Below are 10,492 nucleotides of genomic sequence, written 5' to 3'. Positions count from 1 at the left end.
TATTGTCACAGTAAAGGTTGTTCACAATTATCTTATTAAATTTTATTTTATTAAGAACTGAATTCATCTCACTCCAGTTATATTTCTGTAGGTTTAGATAAACTTTACCTTCTAATATTAGATCGTCTTTCCTTTTATAGCCTTCCCTCGAATTAATTTCTAATTAGTGAATACTTTTCGTTCTACATTCTGTCACGTAGCCACTTATTATAAAAGCTGATAGGTCTAACATTCTACACCCACTTCTCTCTACAATTTATGCCGGACGGCCAGTCGCTCTATTCCTTATATATACTGGAAGATTTTTATCTTTGGGACTTTGTGGATATTATATCTCCACCATTAAGACGCCGGAGCTTTTACCTTTGATTGTATAACCTTCAAGGATCAAACCTGAGCCCGCTGTGGAAGAACTATACAATAACCCCTTCCCAACTACCTGGAAGTGGAACTTTACGAGCCTGAGCCTGTAATCGGAGGAATATATCATCCAAGCCCGTCAACTGCCTGGAAACGTAAACTTACGAACCTGACATTATATCATCATAAGTTACGTAATATATTCACATTTCTATTTGTAACTACCACAATCACTATTTATCTCTTTTAATTAAATTTCATCTTTATTTTATTTCATTTTAAACAAATCGTTAATTGTTTTTCATTTATAGTAACTAGTAAATTCTGGGACCTCATTCTACATATATCTTTATGCATAGTCGAGTAGCTCTTTACTCACTTGAGACCATGACAATTATCATTATTATTATTATTATTATTATTATTATTATTATTATTTTATTATTATTATTATTATTATTATTATTATTATTATTATTATTATTATTATTATCATTATTATTATTATTATCATCATCATCATCATCATCATATTATTATTTATATATTATTATTATTATTATTATTTTTTATTATTATATTATTATTATTATTAATTATCATCATCATCATCATCATATTATTATTATTATTATTATTATTTATTATTATTATTATTATTATTATTATTATTATTATTATTATTATATTATTATTATTATTATTATTATTATTATTATTATTATTATTATTATTATTATATTATTATTATTATTATTATTATTATTATTATTATTATTATTATTATTATTATATTATTATTATTATTATTATTATTATTATTATTATTATATTATTATTATATTATTATTATTCAGCGTCTCAAAACGGTGTTATGTCGGGGTAAACTCTAAGTGTACATTCTTGCAGGTCTGATTTGATAACCCAACACAATAATGGGTTTGATTTAACATTTTAAATTGTTATTATGGATAAAATTTTTCGTTGGGTTTGACAGTAAATTTGCATGAATTAACAATGTGGGTTATCAGACCTGCAAATAAGTACACGTCGACCTAGTCCTTTCCAACATATCATCAGCATGACAAGGCGGGTTACATTATCAAAATTACAAGTAGGTATATTATTATTTGCAAAGCCATCATTGAACGGCAAAGGGGAATTTCAACTTGTTCAGATCATAAAATAGTACACGCTGTCAATAATATTGACACAATGAGGTGATGTATCTCAGCGTGCAAACTTAGTCGTAATTGAAGTGATCTTAAAAAAAAAACAAAAACAAAACAAAACAAAAAACGCTTTATCTAACTAGTTTACAGCCGCACTCTGAAAAACAAATAAAACACGTATTTAAAATTTTAGCCAGAAAACTCGTCCTTCAAATATCAATCGATTTTATTGACCCTCATCTTGGCAAAAAAAAAACCCAACAAAAAAAAAAAAAACCATCTACGCGAAGTCCCAGGTTTGAAAGTTTTTGCCAAAAATCGATCTATATTTGAAGGACGAGTTTCCTGGCCAAATTTTTAAATACATGTTTTTCCAGAGCATGGCAGTTAAGTGGTTAAAATGAGACGATGTAACGTCGCCACGAGTAATGTGTAAAAAATGGGAATTTAATCAAGTGTGTCAACTTTTCGATGATCTTTAATCATTCTCACAATCAATAAAAATCTATATAGAATGAAGTTGACGTCACTCGGGTCTTTGTTATTGTTTTTTGCCATCCACGTTTGTGAGTAATTCTCTTCTCTTTCAACTGAATAAACCAGACAATAAACGTTCAAGGTAACAGATAGTTTTGTATGTTGGTCGGTTATACTTCAGGATGGCAATTCTGTGAGCTTCTTAGCAAATCGCATACTATATATAGGATCTGCTGACTGAGTTTTTAATCCTAGGGGTCAAGCAATTCCGGTCTTGATTGATTACACAGATAAACACACATACACACACACGCGCGCGCGCGCCGTCCCGCGTACGCGCAAGAAGAGTACATGTGCCATCAAGAAGGAAGCTGTAGGACTGAGGGGCCTTGCAAACAGAACTCGCTTGATTCCAGCACATTTTGCAATACACACGCTGGAACTTGATGACTGAATGTATTGGTTCCCTTCCACGAGCATCGGATTTCAGCACGCCCGGATACTAGCACGCGTTATTGCTTCTCCCACAAGCGTGCTATAATCCGGCGAGTACTGTATGTATAGACAAAATATATACATGTTCTGTGTGTAGTGTTTGTATATGTGTATGTGTTTTAAGAGAAGGACAAAAGAGAGAGAGAGAGAGAGAGAGAGAGAGAGAGAGAGAGAGAGAGAGAGAGAGAGAGAGAGAGAGATGTGGGTCAATTGAGGCAACATATTTATTGATGTCATAAATTAAAAAAACAAAAAAAAAAAAAAAAAAAAAAAAACAAAACAACAACATATATTCAGTATATAAGTAAGATACTAGATGTCTGGATATTCTTTCTCCTCTGTGTTATAGGAAGACAACCTTGCCTTGGGTCCTTGGTTTCACATTCTACTTCTTCATAACTGCGTGTGGTGTTGATATTTTCCAGCATCAAGGTAAAAACAAAACGTCAAAGTCCTTCAAAGCTAATATTTAGGTTCATTGCTCATAGTTCCGGAGTTTATATTATCCATAACCATCGTTAAGTTAATGCCTGAAACTGAAACCCAAAAAGACTGGCAATTTGACGCCATTATTTGTTTGTTTTTTTGCACCGCCTAGTGAGTTGTCGTAAGTAGAGCCCATGGAAACAAATGGTCCCATTGGTTGAACTATTGAATACAACTCACGATTTGTTTTCTTTTGTGGCCAAAGACGGGCATTTTGACGTCATTTTTTTGGGCAGTGTCAGGCTATAAGTCAACGATGGCTACGGTTTATTCCGGTTTCTGATGTTAAACTCGACTTCAAAGGGGATCGATCTCGCTCCCTTCGCGTGTTAAACAAGTCGTGCTCTACTAACTGAACTATCACAACCCCATCACCGACGTCAGGAATATTGTAAATAAATAAATGAAAATGGGAATTTATAAAGAACATTCTCACGGGTTTACCATGTTCAATGCGCTTCATGGTGTCTTTTTCTCCTCTAATTATCCAAACAGGCTACATGGAAGCATAATTTCCATTTCTTACAGTTACAGTAACAGTCGTCGCCTGTTATGCCACATTTATGTACCGTTGAATGGAGTGACTAAAACCAGGCCCCGAATGAGCTCCCCACGTTGAGTTGAAAGATATTAAACAAATAATATGGTATTTTTTATCTTATGACGTAAGATGTATGTCACGAGATGCAAAACAAACATTAGACAAAACTGGTTCGGTATTCGTATGGTCCAGAAATGGAACAATTTGAAATTTGAAACAAAGAATGCGAAATCTATGGATTTTCAAGTGTTAGTAGACAGGGAATTATTTGAAGGGAGATTTATATAATATGATGAATAATACTTGTTTGCACTGCTGTTGACAGGGCTTTTAATATTGGATGTAAATTTCATGCATTGTCATCTTATTATGGCTATCTTCTATATGCATGGATGCATGAGTGTGCGTGTGTGCTTTGCATGCATTGCATGTCACTGTTAAAGATATGTGTTTGTATAGATAGAATGAAGTTGACGTTACTCAGGCCTTTGTTATTGTTTTTTGCCATCCGCGTTTATGAGTAATTCTCACTAAACTGTATTAACCAGACTATAAACCTTTAAAGTTACACATAGTTTTTTTGTGTTTGTCCGTTATACTTCCGGATGGCAATGTTTTGAGCTTCTTAGCCAAGCGCATACTATCTATATCACACCTATATTATGGGTACATTTAAGATGGTATATTATCTTTACCACGTGTATTATTATTGTAATCTTTCAATCATTAGATTTCTAGCGTTACTATTAAAATTAAGGGCATTCAATGGATTTTATCCTATTTCGCCCTATACCATATGTTATGTTATGTTAAAATGTACATCATTTAGTATATTTCACCCTTCCCAGCACTATAGAAAAAGAACATCAGACATGTTATTTCAATGTCAAGATCTTTCGAAAAATAACGGCAGAATAGGCCGTCGGGTGCTTCGTATGGGTAGGTCTAGCGGCTCTTCTCTTTATTCTTAGTATTTTGTCCGTGCCCGACGTCTTTATCCGGAAGACGGCAGAGGACGGCTGTGCCGGGTCCCCGGAGTCAGTCTCCGGTATGGAGGCGGGCTTTGCGAGCGACCGACCATCCCTCCGCTCATCGCCCAGGTATTTGGCCACACACACTGCGTTTTCACGACGATTTGTTTCAGCCGTGCCTGTCCCTAGATCGTCCCTGGATGAAAACTGAGCGTGTATGGGCCCTCTAATCCCTAATCGGTAATGCAGGGATGCCGAAACTCAATTAATGTATCTCCAAAAACAATTCATTAACCCACATACGCTCGGGTATGTCTACAGCAACTGATAGTTGGCTTAGCCTTGTTCGTGATCAATCTCTCTCTCTCTCTCTCTCTCTCTCTCTCTCTCTCTCTCTCTCTCTCTATCTCTCTGTATATATATATATATATATATATATATATATATATATATATATATGTGTGTGTGTGTGTGTGTGTGTTTAGGCTACTTACTGTTATACTACATCATTTTCAGTATAACATGGGCCTTGCTGCAAGCAGTGTAGTTTAGAACAAAACTCTCTCTCTCTCTCTCATACACGCACACACAAACAAACAAACACACACACACACACACAACACAAAACGTTAAAGTCAGCGTTAAAGTGTGTCTGTGTGTGTGTGCGAGAGAGAGAGAGAGAGAGAGAGAGAGAGAGCGAGAGAGAGAGAGAGAGAGAGAGACTACAAATTATTTTTAAATGGTGAGTTAGGTCACTTGCGTTGTTTCCCTTGAAATACGACTATAACAGAACTCGATTTTAGACTGGTCCCCTTATCACTGTGTTACTGAGGTTCCACTGGATATACAAAAATGAGTCGTTCGTTCGTAGTGGTCGTGGAATCAATTAGATAATGATCCCTTTAGCCGAGAATGAAATACAATAACAAGAAACTTTTAGAGTGACATGTCTTTTTTGATAGCAGACGATGCTTTTCGAAACCCGTCAATGCCAAGTCGGTAAACATGGCTCTCGTTCATGTGATTATTTGTAATATACCATGTCAAGTCGGTAAACATGGCTCTCGTTCATGTGTTTATTTGTAATATACCATGTCAAGTCGGTAAACATGGCTCTCGTTCATGTGTTTATTTGTAATATACCATGTCAAGTCGGTAAATATGGCTCCCGTTCATGTGTTTATTTGTAATATACCATGTCAAGTCGGTAAACATGGCTCTCGTTCATGTGTTTATTTGTAATATACCATGTCAAATCGGTAAACATACTCTCGCTCATGTGATTTTTTGTAATATACCATGTCAAATTGGTAAACATGGCTCTCGTTCATGTGTTTATTTGTAATATACCATATCAAGTCGGTAAACATACTCTCGCTCATGTGATTATTTGTAATATACCATGTCAAGTCGGTAAACATGGCTCTCGTTCGTGTGTTTATTTGTAATATACCGTGTCAAGTCGGTAAACATACTCTCGCTCATGTGATTATTTGTAATATACCATGTCAAGTCGGTAAACATGGCTCTCGTTCGTGTGTTTATTTGTAATATACCGTGTCAAGTCGGTTAACATACTCTCGCTCATGTGATTATCTGTAATTTACCGTAACTTAAATTTGGCGCGGGTTTCCACAGCTTCTAATTTCATTTGGATGGGTCGTCTTATTACATTCTCTCTTACTTACTCTAAAATTTGAAGGTTGCGCATTCCATCAATACTCAAGTGCTATGTTTACCGACTTTACATTTCAAAGCGTGGAGCTCCTAAGTTTCTTTCTCGGTATTACTAGTATGGTATCAGGTTGTACTTTGGATCGTAGCAGTCGTAAACTTATAGCCTGGCACTGACCAAAAAATTACGTCAAAAGACAAGTCTTTGGCCACAAAAGAAAACAAATAGTGAGTTGTATTCAATAGTTCAACCAATGGAATCACTTGTTACCGTGAGCTCTACAAAGGACAACTCATTAGACGCTGCAAAAAAAAAAAAAAACAACTAAAAATTACGTCAAACTACAAGTACTAGATGGTTCTAGTGTCAGACTACAAGATAACGATGGCTGCGATTGAATACAACTCAATGTTTACTGTCTTTTAAAAGAAGGTGTCTTCTTGTATTGTGAAGTAATTTTCTGGTCAATGTTACTTACTTACTTTCACTTCGGCCGCCCCTTGGGGCGCCCGAAATGAGCCACAAGTCTTCGCCATTCTGTCCTGTCCTCCATAAGCGTACGCAGCTCCCGGGTGTTGTCCATTCCTGTGTCATCTAGCAGACAGTCAATGTAGGTTTTTATTCTGCCTGCCTCTGCTTCTGGTTCGCTCAGGTGGTTCCCATGGCACAAGACTGCTTGCAATCTCCTCCTTGTGTCTCCAGCAGTGCCCCGCAAGTCTCAGTATCAATGTTAGACGATGAGTTTACGAGGGCAACGATTAACTCCCCCCCCCCACCCACCCCAACCTTTACATAATACTGATAATGGACTCTTATAGAGCGCACTGTATCCTCAGCCATAAGGCTCTCGAAACTTTACATCAACACAAAATAAATTTTAAGAAATTATTACAGGACATCAAAGCAAAGAAATGTCTTCAGTGGTTTCTTGAACACAGACAACGGTTTTACACTCTTGAATGCTCAGTGGAATGGCGTTCCATACAGACGAGAAAATGACCTTGTTCCCGCCTTTGCACGAATGCGTGGGACAGCCAAACACGGGTGGTGTTATTGGATGAACACTAAAGATCGGGGTTTTTTTTTCGAATATTTCTTAAGGAGTTTTGTAAGGTAGGGGGGGGGGGTGATTTCCAGCTACCCATAAACTATGACAAATGTTTTGAATTTGACCTTTTTCTCAACATGCAGCAAAATTAATCTTTGAAGCACAGGTGTGACAAAGTCAAATCTCCGCTTTCAAAAGAAAATCTGGCAACTTTATACAGTCCGCCTGCAGCAAGAATAATATCAAATGGAACCGAAGGGTCACAAATATTGTTTACAACGTCAAATTATTAAAATTACCCATAACTAAACAAAGAATGATAAGAATCATGAACGTTGTAAAGGGACAATATCCTTAGTTCGTATTTACTTATAATTTCCCTTTATTTGACCCAGATGTTTCTCAGAGTTTCCTGCTTGGTCGCCGCCATGTTTGCTTTACTCGTCTTCCAAGCTTCCGGTACTGGGGATGACTGCGAGTCTTTGGTGAACGCCTGTGATGAAATGGAATCGGCATGTATTATGAATGGCAACTTGGGAACGGAAACGTGCCAGGCCAATCACGACATGTGTTTGGATGAAACCAATTGTAATATTACAACAGCCGATCATGTTCATTAAAACGAATAACCGATGACCCACGGGTGATCCACAACTAAGTACGGCCTTTGCTCACTGCACTGTAAAATAAAAATAAAATATTATGTGGAATTTTCTAAATTTTCTTTTGCCGCTGAAGAAAAAAAAATCTGTGATTTTCTTAAACTTTCGGCACTGTAGCAAAAAAAAAAAACAAAAACAAAAACAACACAAAACAAGCAAACCGGATGGGATTTTCTTTCTTTCTCTCTCTTTAAAAGAAAAAGACGTTGAAGGTTCAATTTCGGTCCTGTTTTGACATGTCTAATCCTGTACATTATTCTAATTAAAGTGATAAAAACTAGGTAAGTTTGTTGTATTTTATTTATCTATTTATTTATTTATTTATTTATTTATCTATTTATTTATCTATTTATTTATTTATTTATTTATCTATTTATTTATCTATTTATTTATCTATTTATTTATTTATTTATCTATTTATTTATCTATTTATTTATCTATTTATTTATCTATTTATTTATCTATTTATTTATCTATTTATTTATCTATTTCAATTACAGCTAAATTTGAATTGAAAGAGAGGGTTGTTGGTTTATTGTGACCTGATACCGCAAAGCGTCAATATCTCATGATAGAAATTGAACTTTGATACCATATATATAATATAAGGCAAAAGACTGGCATTTTGACGTCATTTTTTTTTTTTGGTTAGTGTCAGGCTATAACTTAACGATGGCTACGCTCTGACTCCTTGCGTATCGCTTTATATAGCGAAGGTTCGAACCCCCTGATTGGCTGGTTGAAGAGTTCAGAAAAAAAACTAACAGCCCGAGGAGGGTTCGGTCAACTACGGTCTCTTTCGGGCTATGTCCAGGCTAGCAATCAGCGCCTGGGCATAACACTTGATACAGGATTAAATAATTTGTATTTTGTTTTCGTTTTTATTTTTGTTTTGTTTTGCTTTTCTCAGCACAATAATGAGACTAGAGCAATAATGGTTATCTGTAGACTCCATCCATGATTGAGTAGACGTAAGACAAAGGGGGGAAAACCGTGGAAATAATACAGCCGACCAATTTTCATGCATACGATAGGTAATTCTTTTTTTTTTTCTCACCAAATTGTATTCCAAAACTCCGAGTCACGAATATGATTGGCATGGAATGTGCCAATCCCTGGATTTTGGCCGAATTCATAACTGGCCGATCGTTTTATCTTTACAAAAAGAAAAAAAAAAGAAAGAAAGAAAACGTGAGTTTTTATAAAGCGCAATATCAACTAAATTAATGTTCTCAAAGCGCTTTACAAAGAGTCCTTGACCAACAGCAACACGTAATATGTAGAACGAGACATGACGCCTGTTGGGCGATATTACACATTTTTTTCGACAGAGACAACGCTGTTAACGGCCAGGTACTCATTTTACACCTGAGTACGATGGGGGAATGTGATTAAAGAGCCATTTCCAAGGACCCAATTATGCCCCGCTCGAGCGATGCTCGAACCCAGGACCTTCCGATCCGAAATCGAGTGTCATACCACTAGACCACATAGCCGCACAAAAACCCTGCCTCGTCCCGTTGGACAAGTGCCTCGTTGAAAAATGTTCCCAAGAACCGACCCCTTTTAAGCTGAGAGCCAGATACTGGTTCCGAGAATGGCGGAACTCTGAAGATTCTCGGTTCCAAATATGTGGTCTAGTGGTATGATACTCGCTTTCGGATCGGAAGGTCCTGGGTTCGAGCCTCGCGCTCGGCGCATAGTTGAGTAATTGGAAAAGGCTCTTTACTCACATTCTCTCACCGTACTCAGGTGTAAAATGAGTACCTGGCCGTTAACAGCGTTGTCTTTGTCCGAAAAATTGTAATATCGTCTAATAGGCGTCATGTCCCGTCCTACATGTTAAATGTTGCTGTTGACCAGGGACCCCTTATAAAGCGCTTTGAGCACATTTAGTGGATATTGCTCTATATAAAGCTCGATTTAAAAAAACCCCAAAAACTAGATACCTTTCTTTAGTCCCCCGGTTATTCCTTACCCAGTTCGCCTCTACTCTCTCACTTACACCCACTATTCTTCACCCACTACACTAACTTCTACACAGCATCCTAGAACTACATCGCATGAAAAAAATAATCATATTTAACATGTTTACTCATTAAAAAGTATTGACTGTTATTTTTTCTTCAATTATATAACATATTCTTGGCTTAAAAGTATCACCAATTTTCCTATTTAAAAAACAAGATTGTTCTTTTTTGTTTTATATTTTGATAGTTCTCTTGCGAGCAAGTAGTCAATTTTTTTTAAAGATTGCGAATGAGTCCTTAACATATTATAATTATTATATATCTTTAATTAAAAAATAAAACCGAAAAACGAAATCAAATATAAAACAAATAAATTTTAAAAACCACAACAAAAAAAAACGACATATCTACACAAAATAAGAAATATTTAAAAAAATCAACTGACGAGAATAAAAAAACCCCAAACAAACCAAAACTAAAAGGTCAGAGAGACAGAAACAAAACAAAACAAAACAAAAAAAAAAAAAAAAAAAAAAACAAAACAAAAAAAAAAAAAAACAAAAAAAAACAAAAAAACAAAACAAAAAAACACAACAAAACCATCAAAATGTCCAGAGTGACCTATTAAAAACCAA

At 35.8% G+C, this 10,492-nt stretch overlaps 1 long non-coding RNA gene across 1 annotated transcript; it reads left to right on the top strand.

Annotated features, from left to right (window-relative positions):
* The first annotated feature begins 2,777 nt into the window (after nucleotides 1-2,777).
* LOC144955903 (uncharacterized) lies at nucleotides 2,778-8,167 on the top strand. Its single transcript, XR_013641844.1, has 2 exons — nucleotides 2,778-2,936; nucleotides 7,621-8,167. It is a non-coding gene; the product is annotated as an uncharacterized LOC144955903 (long non-coding RNA).
* The last annotated feature ends 2,325 nt before the right edge of the window (nucleotides 8,168-10,492 follow it).

This window comes from Berghia stephanieae, chromosome 10, assembly GCF_034508935.2.
Source record: "Berghia stephanieae isolate SIO BIC M18660-M18661 chromosome 10, UCSD_Bste_1.3, whole genome shotgun sequence".
NCBI classification, from domain to species: Eukaryota; Metazoa; Mollusca; class Gastropoda; order Nudibranchia; family Aeolidiidae; genus Berghia; species Berghia stephanieae.
The sequence above is the reverse complement of the archived record's forward strand: the minus strand, read 5'-3'. Positions and strand labels throughout refer to the sequence as shown.